Raw genomic sequence first — 19,928 nt, forward strand, 5'->3', positions numbered from 1 at the left:
TTTCTTTATCTGCATATGAATGGGAGCGTATTTTCCCTTTGAACACTGTGAACTTGGAATCGTGGACTGTCTGAACCTGTTGACATCACTAGGGTAGAATATGTTAGGAAACAAGGATTTATTCCATTTATTTTTGTTATAAATCAGTTTGGCCAGTTTGATAGCTGGATTTTAAGGATGGGGAAGGGTGAGACATCTGTGCTTAAATCCCATGTGGTTGCTTTTATGGTAGTGAGAACTAGATGAGGAGTTGTGCAGTGGGAAGACCCATGGTAAGGTCTGTGCATTGCTGGGTTATTGGGCTTTGTCTTGCACTGACAGAACTGGCTTTACTTCAGCAAATGCTGTGTGATTGTGTGAGCAGAAACCTACTTCTGAGTGGGAACCCAACCCGGTTGCAAAGCTGGCAGCAGCAGTAACAGCCTCCCTTCCTGTATCGCACAAATAGGTCTTAGCATTGTGCAACAGATGTTGCCCAGTTGCTGACAGCTGCATTTAAAATTGCTTATAAAACTGGATTTGGGATTTTGCGAATTAAGTTGAACAAGGACAAGTGCTATTTAACAGTCTGCATGCTTCAGTGGGGAATTTTATTTCTGTTATGCTGACGTTCTATGAAGTAATAACAATTCAGGCTCAGAGTACTGCTCTAAGAAATGTGACACTGAATTGCACCTGGATCTCAGAAAACCAGGGTTATTGTTTTGCGTAAACCTCATCTGGTTGAGCCAAGCAGCACAATGAATGATGCAGGGATCCCTGATGTAGTCCAAGACCCACAAGTGCAAACATTAATGAAGATGCGAAGGCAATTAACCTGTGAACAATTGCTGCTGTAACGCAGCTGTACAACTCAGAGATGCCATGCCAAGTGCAGTTCTATAGGATGGGTACTCAGGGCAGCAGCCTTGGTTCTTTGTCTCATAGAACCTGCTCTGTTGTATTGTGTGTGACTTAGTGGCCCTCTGGCAGCTTCATATGGTTGTGGTTAGGGCTCTGAGAGCTGGTGAATGTGTACCAACATCAGTGAGAGCTACTGTAGTTGTTGTTTCAGACCCTACCTTCAGGATTATGCGGGTGCTTCTTGATGTCAGCATAGCTTATGCTGCAATAGCACTACTGTTTGAAAGCTTTGCTTTTTTTTCTTCAAGTATTGGAGGTGTATGCTGCAGTTATTTCAGTGTTGGGAAGTGAGAGTTGAAACAGTTTGTACCAGTGCACTTCATGTTTCAAGCTTTCCCTCAGGTAAAACATAACATGAAATCAAACTTCATAAAGAGAAAATGCTGGGAATACCATCTGAAGGTGCAAGCAGTGGTTGAAAGCAGCTAACGTGAACAGGGTACGCTTCCTATGCCCAGGAGATGAGGTGGAGTGGTGGTGAGGCATTGTGCCAGTACCTCTGCTTCTTTTGTCTCTTTAAACCTGTGCTGTTCATTCTGTGTGCTAGTCTTGTGCACTTCTGAAGTGCCATTTTGATCACTTGAGGATAAATAGAAGTAGGATGCCATTATAAACTGTGACTGCCTCAGTGGGTAAGAGTGACTGTGCTCATGCGAAGGCAAGAAGTTCAGGAAGTGACTCTTAAAGAGAATATCCTAGCTTTCTCAAGCCCTGGGACTGTAGCATATAACAGAGGCAAAAACTTATCTTCTTAGTAAAGTGCAGTCTGTAAAAGATGGAGTAGTTAAATGTAAGGTAAACACACACTTCCAAGAGATGTCTTATTTTTCCATGTATTGCTTCTCCTTGGAGAATGGGAAGGGATCTACTCAGGTTCCCAACTCTGCAGTGGTTGCTCTGAGAAAAGCTCCAGTTTTTCTTGCTGTGTTGTCTGGGCACAGTGCCCTACTTTGTCCTTATCCATTGCCAACCTGATGGGAATATCAGGAAAAAAACCACTGAGGAGGACTTAGGATCGTGTTGACCATACTGCCACCCTAGCTTGGACTGCTCTGAATTGCTTTTTCTTTTTTCAAACTGTTAAGATTTGCGGCTGTATAATGTTGCAAACGCTCATTGGGAGGAAAAAACAATGACAAAGTACTGGTCTCTCCTCTGGTTTCAGCACATGCCTTGGGAATAAGGGCTACACACTTGTCAAGCATCTGTTTGTGCTGAATTAAGTAGCATTGACAACAGAAGGAGAACAACAGCAGCGAATAAAATACATTTTCCCCAGAAGGCTGCTGTTTTCAAAGGAAACTCCTTGAACAATTTGAACACAGAGTCTCCTTTTAAAATGTTGATGTTTGATAAGCAAATGGAGGGATTTCCACTGGGGAGATGGAAGTCTAAAGAATCATCAGGAAAAATGAGAAACAAAGATGCTGGTAACTTCAGATGTGTTTGATTCTTGTATTCAAATAGCAGTGTGATGTGAGAGTGTGCAAATAGCATTCCTTGCTATGTCTGACATACACGACACAGAAATGGTTTGGAATGTTTTCACAGTCTGACACGTTATTTTAGGAGATCATTTAGAAAAGAATCTGAAACATTGATCTCTTATGGATAAGTCTTAAAAACAGTTCCTCAAAATGTATATAGAAATGTAAGTTTTTCTTTCCTTGGCCAAAGTATCTTACTGTAACTAATAAGTATCTTACTTAAAAAGTACGGTACGGAACCATTGTAAATATTTCTTTTGAGTCATCTACTTTCTCATTGTTTTCAAATGGTTTGAAATTCAGAAAATCTGTCTGTTGTTGCTGTGTCAAAGAAATACAGCCATCCCTGGCAAATTAGGAGACTGGAGTCCAACTTGAAGGCTTTTTCCTGGCTTTACCTTAGTTGAGTAAGAATCTTTCTCTTTTCCCCTGGGGTTCTATCTGTAGTAATCCGCAGCCAAGGCACATTTGAAAAAGGACGTGTTCCCATTGTTGCTTTTTTCCATCTGAATATAACTAGTTTTATTAAAATAAAATCGACTTCATCCATGATCATTTATTTAAAAGCTTTAAATAGGTGAGAGTGCAAATAAGTGATGCTTTGATGATAGCTGCTGAGGTAGCCCCATTGATTGGCCTATGTGGTTATGGCATCACAGGGTGAGAAACTTTGTTTTCTTTTTCATTTGCAGGAGCCCACAGTGGACCTTTCCCCAAGGATACTTGCGAGCGTGACAGCTTTATCACCATACATTGTGTAGAAAGCAACATGTTGAAGTTTGTTATTGTAGAACAGGTTGTTGTTCACAAATTCTTTATTTCCAGCAGTAGCACACGATTAGTACATAAATTCTGGTTATTCCAGTTATTTCTCTTAGCTGTTGTCTAAATGTTTAATGTTGGACACAATCTGTCTTTTGGAAACTGCTCGTCCAATTTTCAGGCTCCTCTTCATGTTAACAAGTGCAGTCAATGTGCATAGGCTTTCCTGAGCTACTGAGTGGCTTGAAGGTTGAGCTGCTTATGCAGCTGAAGTCTCTACAGTATCTGCTGTGGTAGGTGGGCAGGGCTCTGGAAACGTGGGTGTTTGCAATGAGGGGGAGAAGTACAGTGGCATTTTCTATTTGAAGTTAAGTACCTTGTTGATGCTCACATAACGCTGGTACTGCGCAGTCAAGAATAGTTGTAGTTTGAGGATTGACGTTTTGATGAACTTTAAGCTTTTGTTAAAGCATTTTAAAAAAAAAAGCACATGCTTGAATTTAAAAGAAAATGTTAAAACCATCTGCATACCCTCAGAAGAAAAATAGACTTAGTCCATACTTCACAAAAGCCACGTAAGTCTTCCAGCAGCATTATGCACTACTGGAGAGCTGATAAGAGTCGATGTGATTACAGGATTAGCTAGGCCACAGGCACCTTCTCGCTTTTATTTTCACCTAGGAGGCTGTCACTGTAGGAGGCAGTTGCTGTCCTGTGCGCTCAGCATCTCTGTGCTGGCTGCCCCATAGCATAGCCATGGATGAACCTGCTGCCTGCACTGCTGTGCTGGCGCTGCTCAGCTCTGGGCTCCACTGTGCTGCAAAGAAAGGGGAAGATCTCAGGTTAGGGTGCCTGCACTGGGGTTTGGAGCAATTTTCCCTGCCTTGGGTAGAGAAGTATTTGATAGTCATCCAAAAGCCGCTGCTGTGCGTTTAACGGGACAACTGTGGTCTCTGCTCTTGGATACTCGTGAGGATTTTCCAGACATCTGGGAAGGGAGGATGGAACAGGATATCCAGCTTGCGCTTCTGTAGAGAAGCCAACGCTGAATTTAAGGTGTGTCTCAATATTTTCTCAGTGAGTCAGTTGTAAAGTATTCAAGCTAGATGCATGCAAGGAGATTCTCTCTTCGCAGCACCATTGAGCTTTTTCCTTCTTCCTTCTTGGCTGCAGAGAGCTCCTGGATTTTGCTTTGTTAATGAAGAGTGAGCAAAGAGCATGGCTGATAATAACCAGTTTTAGGTCTTATTTGGGGTATTACAGATAGTGCCTTGGCTTCTATTACCCTCTTCTGGGAGGACTAACATTTGAAAGTATGGTTTTATTGAAAAGTGAATGGGGAACCAGTGTTCCGTGGTCTAATCAGTAGCTTCTGTGTTTTTGCAATTTCTGTCCTATATCTAGGAGGCTTAAATAGTTGGTGTAACACATCTATGAGTTTGGAAAGTAAGAATGATTCTATGAGTACATTTTCTTGTTAAGAAAATAACAGTTTGGGGTGGAGGTGGGGGAAGAACCCCTGAAATAGGTTCCATATATGCTAAGGCCCATGTAGTTAGAATGTCTTCTCTACATAAATCTTTGTTATAGCAAATTACTGAATAAATGAGATGCTTCAGAGTCTACAGGGATAGAATATTTTAATGATTTTAATTCTTGGATGTGAACCAGAACTGCTACCCTGGACAGGTATGAATAGTGCAATCAAAGCTGTCATTTTATATAACTGCTGTAAACTTTGAGTGTGATTATGAGAATAATTTTACTGTATGCATAAAAGCGTAGAGATTAATAAAACCTCTTGCACTCATTGTGTGCAGTTATGTGCTGTTATCCTTCTAGAAAAGGAGAACTGAAAACAGTGTTTGCTGATGGTGAGGTATATTGTCTTTGCTTGTCCTGTTTACCTTGCTTGATTTCCTGTTTATAGGCTTGATTGGGAAATTGTGCTTTGGTTTTCAGTCTTTATCTCCATGCTGATACTTTGTTAGTAAGAATGAATGAACGAAAACAGGCAGGCTGAGACCGTGCGGTGTGTGTGGCTGTACCTGTCTGCAGCACTGCTTGGTTCCACTGAAGCAGAGCTGGGTCTGCTGTGCTGTTGCGATGGCTTCCTCCTTTGCTGCACCTTTGTCAGCTGCATCATTGGTGCTTGGTAAGGTCTGTCCGCTGTGCTCAGGTGCTGTTCAGCTGGCTGCATGTGCTGCAGCTTTTCCTTACTAAGGGTGATCTGACTTTTGATTCTCTCCATTCCAAATGCTTTCTCCTAAGGGCAGCATTATCTAGACCTTTGGATCAGTTAATGCTACTGCCGGCATATTCGCCTTTGAGCTGGAGGCAGTGCAAAATAGGCTCTAGCCTTACAGACATCATCAACTCAATGTACCCATGTATGTAACTGCGACTCTGTTTGATCTGAGTGTAGTTTGCTGATTGTTGCTTGGTAATTTGCTCTATTGAAAGCACTTTTCTTCATTGGTTAAGTGCAGAAGTGTCCCATATAAAATAATTATGCCTATAGAGTGTCAGCTGTAGGGTTTCAGTATAAAAATTTTTCTTCCCAAGCACATGCATCCCATGTCTGCCTGAGGGCTACAGATGGCAGGGTTTTGCTGCAGTCTGCTGATGGCAAAAATCATATTTGTATTGAAATAGGAGTGTTTTGTATCCTGAGCTTCATAAGATGAAACAGATGAGATGAAATGATGTCAGATTTGTTCCTCTGGACTTTTGAAAGCAGTAAAAATAAGCTGCAGACAATGCTGACAGTAGCCGGCCTTACAGCAGCACATTGCTAAAGTGAAGTGATGGGGTAAGGTACCTGAGGTTTGCAAGGGATAGTGGGAAATCACAAAGAAAAGCTTTGTATTTGCAGAACAAGCTGCTGAGGGTTGAAAGCTGAGGGAGAAAATCTGGAATGGTGTTAATTAGGCTATGGGTTGATGATGAGAGGTACCCGAGCACTGAGTTTCATAGCCGAGGACAGCTGATTTTAAACACTGATGGATGTCAAGTGATGGGGTGAACACCCATATTATGGTTACCTAACAGCACATGTGCTTCCTGGTGTGACCCGTGAGTTTGCACTGTAATTCTGGGCACGGTGTGGTGGTCAGGTAGACCCACTTTGACTGCCTGTGGGGTGAGATGGGGAAAAATCTTGAGACCTGGGCAAATTAACATCTAATTGCTTGCTTTGTACGGTTTCAAAAAAAAAAAAAAAGGCACCTTAAAGATTATTGTGTGGGTGTTTTAGAGAGGGTCTGCCTGAATTTGTCTTGGCCAAATATGTTCACCTATCCAAAGCCAGTGTGCCTCATTGGAAGGAGGACAGTAGAAAGTGATTTGTCTGTGTTGCGGTCTGATGGCAGAATGCTGCACAGTGAGTTGGGAAGAAGTAGGGGGAGAAACAGTCTAAAACGTATGTCACTGTAGCACAAGCAGAAACTGAGAATTGGATAATGGGATTTATCAGTAAGAGCAGCGACTCCTTTCCTGCAAGACTGTATTCTTCCTCTACACAGTGGCAGAAAACCAACTGCAAGCATGGAAGAGTACAGCGTGAAGTCCAGTTGTGTGCAACTCTTGCATGCTGCAGGGGCAGGGCAGGGATTCACCAGAGGTGAGTGATGGAACCAGGTCACTGCCTTAAACACCAGCAGCTGAACAGTGTGGAATGGAGCTTCTGGACACCAGCTTTGTAATTTGAGGTGTCTCTACCTAAAAATTGGTTTACGTTTGCAATGTGCTCTTGAATCTTGTTGGCTTCAGAGTCATACGGGTTGGAAGGGACCTCTGGAGATCAGAGTCCTACCCCCTTGCTAAAGCAGGTTCCCTACAGTGGGTTGCAGAGGAAAGTGTCTAGGCAGGTTTTGAATATCTCCAGAGAAGGAGAAGGACTTTGTATACCCCTGTTTATTACATACAGGTAATTCTGCTGTTTTGACATTGATACCTACAGAGTGATTGCAGCCATTAGTACAAGCTTTGCACAGGAATACATCTGATGTCCTTTTCTTGTTGTGCTGTCCTGTGCATTACTCTGTTAATAATCTTATTGGTGCTTTTTGAAACCTGCAATTACACAGGGCTCTGTGATAGATGGGAGCAGCATGAAGGGATTAATGAGTTGAACAGAATATTTTGTCATTCCTTGAAGTGTCAACGTCAGCATGCAGCAGTACGCTGCCGATTAGCTTGATTCACTCTTTGGCAGGCAGCACAAGGCATCATCCTGAGGTGCTGGATGCTTCAACCAGTGGAAGGACTCAGCGTGTGAGTTTCTGCGGTACGGGATTTTTCAAAATATAAACCTCTTTAGAAGTGGGACCAAGTGGCTACATCCTTTGCAAGTATAAATTGACACAGCGTGAAGGTACTTCCAAGTATTTCCTTTTATGTTTTGAAAAAATATGCTGTCAAAGAGGCTATTCAAGAATCAAAAAGTCAGCTGAAATGATGTATGGGATGCTTTGAGCTCTGTGCCTTTACAAATGGCCATGTGCTAGGACCCACTGAAGTGAGTGGGGTTTGCTTGTATGATTGAGGACTGCTTCCAACAAATACAGTTTGCTTTGTCAGAGCCCTGTTTTCTTTTTTGCTCTTAAGCATACTTACCACAGTGGTCAGTTAAGGGTTGCTGGGGCAGTTTTCCAAGTATCCCCGTGGGTGACCAGCCCCTGTTAAATCCAAACCTTCTGTTCCTAAAGCCCCTTGAACTTTGACAACATCTGCCTTTTAAAGGGGGGGGGGGGAAGAAAGTCAGAGATGAATTATATAGTGTAACAATTTGAAACGTACTGAGACAAGCTCTGCACTCAGCACCTGTAATTATAAACAGCATTTTGATCCTGAATAGGGGGTTTGAAAAGAAGGCTGCATTCAGAGCTGCTCATTAATTATGTTACTGAGTGTCAGCCCTTTTAATGAAGGAAAAAAGTGCACGGTGCATTCTTCTAGCTGAAATGCAAATACAATAGAGATAATGCCACTTCTCAAGGAGGGTTTGCTTAATATGAGAATGACGCTTGTGCCTACTAATTAAAAGTTAATCTAAGTTGAAATGAGTTCTCTGATCCAGGTTTGAATTAGTTTGCCATAGCTACTTGTGACTGAGGTCTCAGGGCAAGGCACACAAAAAGCCTTGCTATGGTTTCTCTTTGCCCAGTTAACATTTACACCGAGTAATGTTGTTAACGTGCTGATTCCGTCATGCTGCTGTCATTCATACGAGAGAGTGGGAGGCTGCCAAAGACTCAGTATTTCTATTTTATTCATAAGAATAAAAAAACTCCTCATTTAGAATGTTTGTTTATGAATTCTAAGTTCCATTCGCTTTCACATATGTCTCTGGTGTGGCTGTAGAAGTAGATTGAGTGCTCATCAACCCTTGCAGAGGAGACAGTGCCTCTTTTGTCATGTTGCTGCACAAAATGTTACTCAGATTTTTAATCCACTTGACCTCAGTTGCATCTAGATGATGTATCACAGACCGAAAAAGCTGTTAAAGGAACCTTTTAACATTGTTGAGTCAAATGGCTCATTTCAGGAAATACTGGAATAAAGGGGGTTTGTGCAGCCTTTGTGGCTGCGTTCTGCATGTGTATTATAAAACAGTCTTTAATTATGTGATCACGTTATTGCTTGTTTCCACAGAGCTCCTGCCTCATTAAGTGCACAATATGGATGTTGCTCCAGTTGGAAACATCTATGCAGTGTTTTCATTCTATCTCCTGTATTTTCAGTGCGTGTCTCCATTCTTTTTTGTTGTCTGCAAACTATGTAAGATTGTGTTCTGAAAATCTTGGTGTTTCCATACCAGTCACTCTTGCATTATCTGGCTACTTTGCATTTAGGAATTTGTATTTCAGAACCCTAGTATGAAATGAGAGATTTCACTCACGCTTCAGAGGTGGAACAAATCTGTTGAGCCTGAGTCTATCTCCTTATGGGTGACCAGTGATAGCTGCTTGGGCTGTCTGCAGTGATCAGTACTCTGTGTGGCCCCGTGAGCTGTTGGGCATGGTGATGATAAAGGCAGGGCACCGCTTCTACGCTCACTGAGGGTCTCTGAGCCTTTGGTGATAGAGCAGCTGGAATCTCCTTTTTATTACTGATGTGGGGATAGCTAGGGCTGCTGGGCTCTGTGGAATGGAGCACATGTTGGTTTCTGTCAGGAGTGTCCCAGGGTCTGAGAAGCCCCCCAAAGTTTCTGATGCCCGCACTTGCTCCAGATGGGGAATTTAAATGTTATGGAAGAGAAAACAAGTTTCAGTCAATTGTTTTCCCACCGAAGGCTTCCAACTGTGTTATCTCCTACAGTATGCCAATGAATTGGGAATTCAGAAGAGCGGGGATTAGAATTAGAGCAACACAGATTGCTCTTGAAACTCAAGTCTTTTTTTGTTAGGTATTTTCATGCACTGTTTTTACCCTTGCAGCTTGTTGAATCATGTCTTTGAAAATATGTTTAAGCATTAAAAAATGGTAAAAGGATAACAGGACCAAACAGAAGCTTTGTGCTTCTGTTGCTGCATGAGCACCAGCAGCATGCAACGTACTTTCAGTATGAAAATCCCTGAAACTGGAAGATTAAAGTTGAAAGGGCATGTGTGGTGCATAGCCCCTGGGAATCTGGGCTCTCAGAGTCCATTAATGAAACTGACTGTGTATTTGCTCCTTTTTGCACAGCAGGGAAGATATCCCACATATCTGTTATGTTATTTGTCTCTTCAGCTCTGGCCATAGATCATTTTTCATGTGTAAGCAAGCTAAATATTCTAGGATTTTAAGAACTCATGGAACTCATTTAGGTACTAAGAGACAGTATCAAAAATACCACAGTGCACGAGGAACGCTCCTCTTCCAATTGCAGATGAAGTGTACTTCGAAATTTCTGATGTTCTTTATAGAAACAACAGATGCATTTGTTCTCTTCTCATGTGGATGGCTGTCAGTGGGTTGCAGCAGTAGGCTTCTCATGTGAACATTGGTCCAAAACGTGAATTAGCCCAGTGTATTGGCAGGGATAAGTGCTTCAGAGTGCATCTGCAGCTCCTGCCACTTGGCTTCATAACGTGTGAGCAGGCAAGCAACAAAAAAAAAAACCCTTCGACTGTCTGTTTTCTGTAGTAGGCAGATCAAGGAAAGGTAAATGTGCTAGGCAGGAAGGTAGGTGCGATGCAGAGCTCGGTTGTGGAGGCAGGTTCCTCGAGATAGCCTTGTCCTGCTTACTTGCTTTTTTTAGAGCATCCAGTGAAGGTGGTGTGCTGCTTCAGTAAGTACCTAATTTAGTTAGATTAGCCTAAATCTCCTTTGCAAGTCTTCCAGACATGTTCAACAACTGCTAGCTTTATACTCTGGAGGATTATCTCCTGTGTTAAGGCATGTCTGTGTCGCAGATCAGTGTTAACAGTACTGGGTTGACAGCTCTGGCAGAAGAGTTCTGGAAAATGTCTGTGGAAGCTGAATATCCAGTTGCTCATTTTGCTTTTCTGTGAGATGTGACTTGTCTCAGCCTAAGAGTAAGCACAGCAGCGGATCATGGGTTGCTCCCCAGCTGCTTCTGTGTGGAGTCTGCTACCTGGGCTCAGCCCGCTGGGCTTCAGCTAAGATGCTGCCGGAAGAAGCTGGGTGCTGAAATCTGTTTCTCTCTGCTGTCTCTGCTAATGCAGTTTTCTCCAACAGAGAAGCAGTAACATCTAGAGTCAAGGCAGCAGATTTTCCAGGGGTTTCCTCTCCCACCCATTCACAAGGTAACTGGGCTGCTGGCGGTGAGCACAGCGGCAGCCTTGCAGGATTGCTGTTAGAGTGCTGGCTTGTCCTCTCCTTTTCTTCTAAGCAATGCAGCCTTTGTGTTGTTGAATTTCATGGCATTCATTTTTGACAGTTTTGGATCTAATGAAATGCTTGCGACCTCTTGCAGCTCAGCGCTTTCAACTGACCACCAGACTGGACATCGGAGACCTCTTTCCAGCCCCTGCAGAACACAGTGTCTGTGCTACCCTTCCTTTTTCTCAGAATATGTTATTTGGCAAAGCAAACAAAACCAGCTAGATCAGTTTGTCTTTATTATTATTGTATTTGTTTTCAATAAAAAGAGCTGGACTGATTTTGATCATTACCATCTTCAGGATGTTTAAGATGATAACTTTGTTTCAAACATCTGTATTAGACTGATAAGTCTCTAGTTCTCTGAGTTGCCATGTTCCTATCTCCTTTTCAAGTGGAGCTTCAGTACTTCAGGGCTCCATGTTCCACGAGACTGCAGTTCCAGTGGTTTCTTTCATTAGTGTTTTTGTTTTTAGTGTGGACAACTTCAATCTGATCCAGCTGACTTGCCAACAGGAGGCTCTTCTTAATATTCCTTAAACATCTCTTTCTTCATTTTAGTTTGCACTGTAACTACTTTGTTCCAGCTTTCCCATGCCACAGAGCAGTTTACCTTTGTATCTTTATTACCTCTTCAGCACTCGTCTTGCATCTTGTTGGGTGCTGCTGACTTGTGCAGAGTTAGTTGAAATCTGTCTTTCAGTATTAAAAATCAGCTATGCTTGTTGCTTCTTTCTGTTGGAGCAGTTGGTGCTGTCATTTCACAGTCACCATTGCCCAATCTCTCTTCTGCCTTCAGATTTGCAGAGCGTATCATTTAGCCAGGACCACCTGCATCTTCTAAAATGAAATGTGCCCAGGATGTTAGAAGTTATGTTGATGCATCCAACTGGGATATCTTGGTTAATAGCATATGCCCCTTTCTCAGAGTTTATGTAGGCTGAAAAATAGCAAATACCAGACAACTTGATTTCTCTGCAGTGGGTTACTTGAAAGTTGCTAATGAAAGACTTTAAGAGCCAGATATGTAAGTGTGACTTTGTGCCTTTGTGCAGGCACGCTTCACGTAAAAACTGACACTATTAGCAAATGTCACTGTAGTTACAGGAAAGGGGTAGATAAATTACTCAATATAGACGTGTTCTTTAGCAACAACTCCTGATTCTTATTAGCCAACAAGCATTCTGAAGACAAAATGCCAACACATGGCAGTGCTTACTAGTTTTTACTCTGAGTCAAGCAGTTGGCGTAGTACTTTTATTATCAGTCTTCTCTTAAATGTATCTTGGGTGTTCACTACTGTCTGTAAGAGTCAGGGCTGTGGCTCTGAAAATTTGGTGGTTCTCAAAGCAGAATTTACAGAGAGTAAGTGAAGCAGAAGAGTAAATACGTGTCTGGTCTGTGTTTTACAGCCCTGCTGCCTTGCTAGCAACAAGTCTGTATCCCTGTTGTCATCACCAGAGGTACTAGGATGAGTCTAGAGTCTCTGAAACTTTGACTAGTCCTTAAAGATGCTGGAAGTTCTTGCTGGAAACACCAGGCTCGTGTGCATCTCCTTTACATGCTCATCATAAACTTGACAGAATGGAGCCTGCTGGTACCAGCCTTACTTGTGTCTTGCTTTGACTGTAGAGTAGGAGCTCTTTGGAGATTTGGTGGTGCAAAGTGAAGTTTTGCTTAAGAGGTGAATGAATACACTGTGTAAATCATTAAAGGGTTGTTCTTTGCTGGCCCTTATTAGCAGTGTCTGGACAAGTAGCATCTTTCTGAAGAATGCCAAATCTTTGGTGCATGACACTGCCCCTGGGGGTGGGGCCTTAGGCAAATCTCATTTAGCAAGTCTAACCGGCTTAGAGCTGATTTCCTTCTCAGACATATGGAATTAACCAAAGATAATAGGGACCACGCCTGGCCAGCATATTGTAAAAACTGACTTTTCATTTTCTGGTACTGGGAGGAGAAAAAGAGCTGAGCTGTTTTCTTCCAGTTTTCTCTTGGCTTCGCTTTCAGCTTTTGCTCAATGACAACAGTGTGCAGTGCAAACTTATGTGTTTTTGCGTTCAGAAAGTAGTCTCATACTGAAAAGCAGGAGGTAGGGATGAGATCCTTGCTTTCTGTTCACGGTTCAGTCATTCCCTTGTAATAACTTCAGCAAGACACTGAATCTGCCCTTCACTTTATGTGCTTCGTTTCTAAGTTGGATGTAGTCAGTGGCAGGATTCCCACTGCTTTCAGTGATAATACCTGCTCTGAGACGTGGCAAAGTTGACTGAAAGTACAAAGTGCTTTTATCCTTGCTAGCATTTATCATCTCCCTACCTTCTTCCCCCCCCCGGCAAGCAGTGACTACTTGGAACAGCTTTGTTCAGCTGTGATTTCTTAGCCATATTTTGGCAGAAGTTAAATGTCCATGTGGGATATGTGTTGATTAGCAGTGCTTGTACTGGAAACTCATCTTTTTTGTTGGGTTTTGATGTGAAGGTAGGAAGGAAATTCTGCCTGTTCTTCCTCCTTGTTAGGCAATTTGACTCAATTTGTTAATAGCAACAATTAGCACTATATGGGTACTTCACTCCTGCCTGACCTTTCCCAGGATTTGCAAAGCAGTAATTAATTCTTACTTATGCTGCTGCAATATTATATTCATCTTAAGATATGGTGGTACCCAGAGCACAGAATAGTTCAAACCGTGCTTGAAGTTCTGCTAGAAACAGCTGTAGTGCACTGGGGAGCTCTGTTCTGTGGCTGTTGAGCAGCACTTCCCTTTTGCAGCTTTGCTCAATTTACAGATCCCATCAGTCTTGTCTGCAGCTTGTGAAGCATCTCTTCTGCTATTATGCAGTACAACTGTGGGACTCCTGAGAGGAAAAAAAGGAAGCATTTGGCAAAATGCATTTTATTATCTACATTCTTTGCTGATTCAATTTACTTCTGTTTTTTGGTGTTACCATCTCATTTTTGTTATTTTTGGTGAATCGCTACTGGTAAACCTACATACGTAAAAGGTATTCTGTTTACAGGTTGTCTCCCTTCTGTAAAGAAAGAAGAGGTTCAGTTTAAGTGAACCAAATGCTAATAGAAGCCATCAGAGTAGCTCATGTCTCAGTGAATTCTGTTTTTCTGTGATGATCCACTTCACATGAAAGTAAGCATTCTGAACAGTCCAGCCTCCGTAGTGTGACCTGGTCTCATACATACCAGGGAATCTAAGTTAATTTGGTGCAATTCTGAATGTTAACGAAAGCGGAGAAGGAGGTTGTTTTGTTCTTCACAGGTTGTAATTCAGGAATTACAATTCATTTTTAAATAAAATAATAAAAAAAAAACTTTGCCTTGCTGCAACTAACTGAGAGCTTTTGCTATGTTTCAGATTTTGGAAACCTGAGCTGAAGTATCGCGTGACTTACAGCGTGATAACTACACCAAAAGTGAGTTTTCTGTTTCTGTTGGTCTTGTATCAGTTGTTCCGGATGACTGGCAACGCTGCACGTCTGACTGTGATGGATTGCCTGCTGAATCTCTGTGGCTTGTTCAAGCATCAGTTTGACAGGATTCATCTTACCGCTGCATGTGTGTGTTTTGAGGATAGTTTGAACAAAGATATTGAGTATATTTCCTGGGCTGTGCAGTGGAAGACTTGGTGGTGCGGAGGTGGAAACTTAAGTGAAAAATAAAACTCATTGAAGTGTTGCCAAATTCTTCTTGTGCAGGTGTTGGTTTTCCATAGGAAATGTCTGACTTGCAGTGCAAGCTGAGCTATCCAAATGCAAGTGCTACTGAGTACAAGCGCTGTGAGCTGAACCTTATGTTGCATATTCCTCTTTTCACATTTCAAATGTAGGGCTTGTGGTTGCCACCAACGTCCTCTGCAATGTGGACTGATTACCTGCCCGTCAGTCTGCACACACTCACCTTGTTTGAGGGATTGCTCCTCTGCTTTGTTGAAATGTTTTGTTGAGGTTGTTTACAGAATACTCAAATCTGCAACGCAGCACAGAAGTTAAAAAAAAAAAAAATGCTGATACTTGAATTTGTCACTGCACTCTGGCATTATCTATTTAGAGAAAGGTTTGTGTAATGGATGCAGACAGCTTTTGGTTATTTGAAGAGCGCAGATGAAAAGCAACACACAGAGTGTTGGTAAATACCATTCTCACTTGATTTAGTTTTTCTTCCTCAGCCAAAAAATACTGATCTTAGCTACTTGAGTTTTTCAAGCACCAGGCTTATCTGGTGACAGTATGCAGCCAGGATTAAGTTATAGTTCTGTGTATTTTCTTCGTTTTCTCCAGCAGCTGATTCTTGCTCTGTCTAGAGTAGGGAATGGAGTCAAAACTGGGACATGTGTTGCTTGCATCTATGTACTAGGGGTGGTTTCATCTGGCTGTACAGTTTCTGCTCTTATTGCAGCCCCTTCACCACCACCCCCCACCCCGAGTTACAGGGGCTCTAGTTGTCTTATTTGCTATTTTCTTTGTGAGCTTTTTGGTCATAGGGTGAGTGCAGCAGGTTTCATTGGTTTGACATTTCTGGGGCTCTGTAGCCAGACCACGCTATTTCCTTCTCCGTTCTGCTGCCTTCACAATTGTCTTTAGAGTCTGTGGCCATAGAAGAGAGAGCAGCAGCCTCAGTTAGATGTTTGAGTGCAGTGTTTGTGGGCAGCTCTGGAATACAGCATTACCAGTGACAGACTGCTGTACAGAAAATACAGTTTGTGTTTTCAGAAAGCTGAAAAGAATTGCTGCAGTCAGGTAAGCCTTGGTGGTTGTGGAAGGCAGTGAGAGAAGTAGGTGGGGTATGAAAATGTATCAGTGAGCCTCCAGTTGTCAACAGACATGAAATGAAGCTGCTGGGTTCTGCTCATGGTGTTTGTTATTCCTTGTCCATCCAGAAAAGTTCTAGCTCCGAGTACAGTGAATGGGAGACACTTCTTTTTAGATGCTCCTTGTCAGCCTCTGCATGTCAAGGCTTTTTGGGGATTATATGTGATTCATCATGCAGAAAGTTAAATAGTCAACAAGAGCTGGGTCATTGAAAGCTGTAATGAAGCTAACTCCAGCAAACTCCGGTGGAGAGAGGGAGCTGAGGGTCTGAGCTTTAAGTGTATTTAAAGCTGTTTGATTGGTGCTCTTTGCAAGGAGCAGCAGTGAATGTGAAGATACTTTGTCTTTTAATTCACTAGTGTGAGCCTGAGCTTCAGAAGTCTTGATTGAATATGAAGCAGGTATTGAATATGCTGTCTGCTTTTACCGGAGGGTCTTTGCAAACAGTGAGGCACGTAACCAGAAAACTCAACGCAGGCTGGTGAGTTTTTGGCTGAAAGGGTAAGGTTAACTCCTGTCTGCTCCTGGGTATTAGGGATAATTCAGTTCTGCCAGTAATAAGCAGCAGAATGTCGGTAAATTCAGCTGTTTTTGAGCTGCTCACAGGTTACCGTGGGAGAAGTTGTTCTTGCATAAATGGAGTGAAAAAACTTATCCTAATTAATCAGTAGCCTGAATCCCATTTGATTTAGCTGATGAGACAGCACTGGCTGCAGGAGCAGCCCCAGACCAAGGCTGAGTAGACCTTTTAGGTTCTTTTTTTCTTTGTTCTCTCTGTTAGTATTTCCTTCTTCTCCTGCATAAATCTGAGCCACATTCAGATTATTTTGTCACAGCACCCTGTGTTCCGTTCTCTTTTGTCTTGATGGCCTTCCTTATAGTCCTCACTTAACCTTTTAGATGGCTCACATGATGACACTGAAAAAATCTTCATCCGTTTCTTGAGTTGCTTTCTGGACTGCCCCAAAGCACTTTCCATCACCTTGCTCATCACATAGCAGTTTTAGATCTTGCACAAAGGAATGAAAGCAAGACAGTTTCTCTCAGACCTGTCTATGCAAGCTCAGGCACATATTGAACCTAAATATTACCTAATTTCTCATACTTGCATGACAATGAAACCCACATACTCAAAACAAAATCTGAAATGCCAGTGCAGCAGTATTGTTTAACTGTGAATCTGAAAAATAAAACATGCAACAAAAATGTATTTTTAAATCTTAACCAAGTATTTCACAGGAGGAATATTAAGTTATGTAAGAAATAATTTCCAGGTTGATACTAATTCATGGTTAATTTACAAGTGGTATGGAAAAAAAGAAAGATGCTTTCAAAAGCCCAAGGACCCATGTTACCTAACTGTGGATCAGCACCTCAGGAGGCCTGTGAAGGTCACATGTGGTTGAGTCTGTTCTGGAGAACCTCTGTCTTCTACTGAATCTGGGAAAAGCCTTTTGTTTTTGCACATCTCTGTTCCCTGTCAAATATGAGGTATGGAAAAAAGGGTTGAGCTTGTGTTTTAAACATCCTGTAAACAGAAAGGAGTGCTACTTGAAAGTTTACCTCTGTGCTGTTAAGAGTTATGTCACCACTTACACTATGAAGTCTTGCCTACTACAGACTTTAGAACTAATGCTGTTTTTGTGTGGCTATCCCGTAAAAGTGGCCTGCTATACAGCAACAAATAAATGACTGTAAGAAGGCACCTGATCTCTAGTAGTAATCTGTGTCATCACACCAGCGTATTGGATCCGGAGTTCCCGTTGTAAGGTAATGCACCTCAAGTTATTTTACACAGCTGTTATGTAGCCTCGTTAATAGCAGTGTCTCCCACATTACAGCTGGGAGCAGAAACTGAAGAGCTTCAGCCACAATGTCGATTCCTATGGTAGGGATTCCTCTAGAGAGCAGTGCCATGTGTGCTGTATGGGAGCGAGGACAGTGCAACAAGGATGTTATACTAAGGCTGGCTTCTTTCACTATTAGGTTTCTTCTGTGATGTTCTTCTTTGTGCTGCATTAAAAAAAAAAAAGCCTAAAAGCGCTAGACCCATTTCCCTGTTGAAGGCATTAACGTCATCATATCCAACATCCTTTGGTTTGATGCTCAGGGCTGTTAATACCTTGGCTAGAAAGTGATTGTGTTCTGTCACGTGACGCAGAAGCTATTTAAACTGAACCTTGGCTGCAAATGAAGAAGTCACAAGGAACTTGAGCTTACTGAGAAAAAAATCCAGTATGTTGGAAGTGCTACTTACTTTATTGTTCTTTGTGCTCCTCTTGTAGGCAGAGGCAGAATTTGTTCATCCAGGGAACTCTGGTGCATCCCAGCAACATGCTGCCTGCATATGCATTGGGCAGTCTTGCAGGCTTCGGGGGCAGGAGAATTGTGGTCCAGCGAGTGCACTGAAGAGTTAGAAAAGCACATGTTCTGGGCTGCATCCAGCCATTCAGGAATGAGACCATCCAGCTGCGATGTTAGCAGCCCTGCCTTGTAGGCTGAGTGTGTGCCTTGCAGAGCTGTATGATACTCCCTGTGCTCATACCCGGGGAAGCAGGATGGGTCTCACATGATGCCTTCCTCCTGAGAGCTAGTGGGCTGGACATGGACTGGGGAAGCCCATCTGCCCTAGGGAGGAAGTGAGGTGGGAAGTGCTGAAGGAGAGCTGTGCCTATATATCTTCTCCTCTACTACTGCAGGGAACATTCATAGGAGTGGAGACAGATGTTTGCCATGTTGGCTCTCATGGATTTCTGCTTGGCATGACTCTACTGAAGGCAGCACAAGTATGTCAGTATTGCACTGCAGAAGAGCTGGCTTGCTTTGTTCTTGCAGGTGCAGCTGGGCCTTCAAACTACACATCTGAAGCCCTGCTCACTTGTATTGTTCAAAGCCTTAGATTATATATATATATATATATATATATATATATATATATACATACACACAGGAATAGGTGTACTTATTCAGGCCAGTGTTTTTTTTTGTTGCCTCAGATTTCATAAAATATATAAAGATGTAGAGTTCTAAAAATAAAGCAGCAATTTTCTGAGCGATAGCAAATACTTGAGTTAATGTTCTACTGAACACCAGATGTGAGACCCAGAGGCAGGGCCAGCAAAATATTTATTGAAGGAGTATCTGAGCAAGTTGTTCTTTTGAGGCCTACAGCTCCTGAGCTCCAGTTAGTTAACTGAGGAAGTGTTTGTGGGTTGGTTTTGATGACTAATTCCATTGCCAGCAGTGTCTTCAGGGAAAAAAAAAAAAAAAGCCAACAAAAAGCAGCAAATGGAAGGAACAGGTGGTACACAACTCTTTGTGAAAACAAAACAACACATATTGTAGAACTAGAAGTATCTGCTTCTACTTAATGATAAGTCTTCAAACTCTGATGCATTTCATTTATGTGGAATAAATTACTTGACCAGCCAGTAGGCTCTTAAAATACTTTTTGTTTGTTTGTTTTAATGTTTTAGTAATTCAGTGAGGGTAAAAACATCCCTTGTAACCTCTTTCATTCCATACCAGGAAGTCCAGAGACAGGAGGAGGATAATTTAGGTTAGATACTCCTTCATAGGAATGAGTGGGAGCTGTGCTCTTGACTTCAATGGGAGTAGTAGCCAGGCCCTTTCTGTGTAGGTATCACAGCAGTGATGTCTTCTGAGGCAGAGTTAAACATGCCTTTTAATTCTAACTCAAAGTTTAAATTAATCAAGTTGAGTCTCTTCTGCGAGAGAAAATATCTTTTATTTGATTTAACAAGATAAAAACAGGCAATTTTGCAAGTGAGCGGTGAAGGCCAAGAGATCAGTTTCTATTTCCAAAAGCTTTTCTTTCTTCCTACTTCTTTTTGTCTTCCATCTATAGATGTTATATTTATCTGCAGTGTTTACTTCAGTTACAGCCTCTGAGCTTAGTGGCTGTAATGCCTTTTATGACTTGAGTATGTTTTGTTATGTGTGGGGTGAGAGCATTTCAGTGTGCACAGCTTACAGATGGAAGCTTTTCTATTACTTACAGTCTCGGTTTATATCCTGTTCATAGATTTTTATCTCCGTTCCTTGTATCCTCATACCTTTCTGGAACTATCACCAGTCAATTGATGATGCATCAAGAGTCTTT

General features: G+C 42.2%; 1 protein-coding gene across 45 annotated transcripts in view; it reads left to right on the plus strand.

The window, feature by feature from the left end:
- MAP2 (microtubule associated protein 2) overlaps window positions 1–19,928 on the plus strand; it is a 191,797-nt gene that overhangs the window by 25,869 nt on the left and 146,000 nt on the right. For all 45 annotated transcript variants that reach the window (XM_015289316.4, XM_015289335.4, XM_025152487.3 and 42 more), the window contains exon 2: window positions 14,353–14,410. The gene's annotated coding sequence lies outside the window, so the exon portion shown is untranslated. The remainder of the gene's footprint in view (window positions 1–14,352; window positions 14,411–19,928) is intronic.

Source organism: Gallus gallus, chromosome 7 (assembly GCF_016699485.2).
Source record: "Gallus gallus isolate bGalGal1 chromosome 7, bGalGal1.mat.broiler.GRCg7b, whole genome shotgun sequence".
In the NCBI taxonomy this organism is placed as follows: domain Eukaryota; kingdom Metazoa; phylum Chordata; class Aves; order Galliformes; family Phasianidae; genus Gallus; species Gallus gallus.